This window comes from Eriocheir sinensis, unplaced genomic scaffold (assembly GCF_024679095.1).
Source record: "Eriocheir sinensis breed Jianghai 21 unplaced genomic scaffold, ASM2467909v1 Scaffold1025, whole genome shotgun sequence".
NCBI lineage: Eukaryota > Metazoa > Arthropoda > Malacostraca > Decapoda > Varunidae > Eriocheir > Eriocheir sinensis.
This window is the reverse complement of record NW_026110325.1, coordinates 72896-74180: the sequence shown is the minus strand read 5'-3', so window position 1 is coordinate 74180 and position 1285 is coordinate 72896. Positions and strand designations below refer to the sequence as shown.

Below are 1285 nucleotides of genomic sequence, written 5' to 3'. Positions count from 1 at the left end.
AAGCCATGCATGTCTAAGTACAAGCCGATTTAAGGCGAAACCGCGAATGGCTCATTAAATCAGCTATGATTCATTGGATCTGTACCCACACTTACTTGGATAACTGTGGTAATTCTAGAGCTAATACATGCACCACGTCTCTGACCGCAAGGGAAGAGCGCTTTTATTAGTTCAAAACCGGTCGGGCCTCGGTCCGTCACCCCACCGTGTTGAATCTGAATAACTTGTCGCTGAGCGCACGGTCTCCGCACCGGCGCCGCCTCTTTCAAGTGTCTGCCTTATCAGCTTTCGATTGTAGGTTATGCGCCTACAATGGCTATAACGGGTAACGGGGAATCAGGGTTCGATTCCGGAGAGGGAGCCTGAGAAACGGCTACCACATCTAAGGAAGGCAGCAGGCACGCAAATTACCCACTCCCGGCACGGGGAGGTAGTGACGAAAAATAACGATGCGAGACTCATCCGAGGCCTCGCAATCGGAATGAGTACACTTTAAATCCTTTAACGAGGATCTATTGGAGGGCAAGTCTGGTGCCAGCAGCCGCGGTAATTCCAGCTCAAATAGCGTATATTAAAGTTGTTGCGGTTAAAAAGCTCGTAGTTGGATTTCAGTTCTGGACTGACGGTTCACCGCCCGGTGCATACTGTCACGCTCCGAACAGCCACAACAGCCCGCTGGCTCGCACGGGGTGCTCTTCATCGAGTGTCCCGCGTGGCCGGCAGAGTTTACTTTGAAAAAATTAGAGTGCTCAAAGCAGGCTACACTTACGGCCTGAATGCCTATGCATGGAATAATGGAATAGGACCTCGGTTCTATTTTGTCAGTTTCTGAACCCGAGGTAATGACTAATAGGAACAGGCGGGTGCATTCGTATTGCGACGCTAGAGGTGAAATTCTTGGACCGTCGCAAGACGAACTACTGCGAAAGCATTTGCCAAGGATGTTTTCATTAATCAAGAACGAAAGTTAGAGGTTCGAAGGCGATCAGATACCGCCCTAGTTCTAACCATAAACGATGCTGACCAGCGATCCGCCGGCGTTATTCCCATGACCCGGCGGGCAGCTTCCGGGAAACCAAAGTCTTTGGGTTCCGGGGAAGTATGGTTGCAAAGCTGAAACTTAAAGGAATTGACGGAAGGGCACCACCAGGAGTGGAGCCAGCTGCTTAATTTGACTCAACACGGGGAACCTCACCAGGCCCAGACACCGGAAGGATTGACAGATTGAGAGCTCTTTCTCGATTCGGTGGGTGGTGGTGCATGGCCGTTCTTAGTTGGTGGAGCG

At 51.0% G+C, this 1285-nt stretch overlaps 1 long non-coding RNA gene across 1 annotated transcript in view; it reads right to left on the bottom strand.

Moving 5' to 3' along the window:
* Positions 1–3: 3 nt before the first annotated feature.
* LOC126988969 (uncharacterized) overlaps positions 4–1285 on the bottom strand; it is a 15153-nt gene continuing 13871 nt past the window's right edge. The window contains exon 2 of the long non-coding RNA XR_007742696.1: positions 4–806. This is a non-coding gene — a long non-coding RNA (uncharacterized LOC126988969). The remainder of the gene's footprint in view (positions 807–1285) is intronic.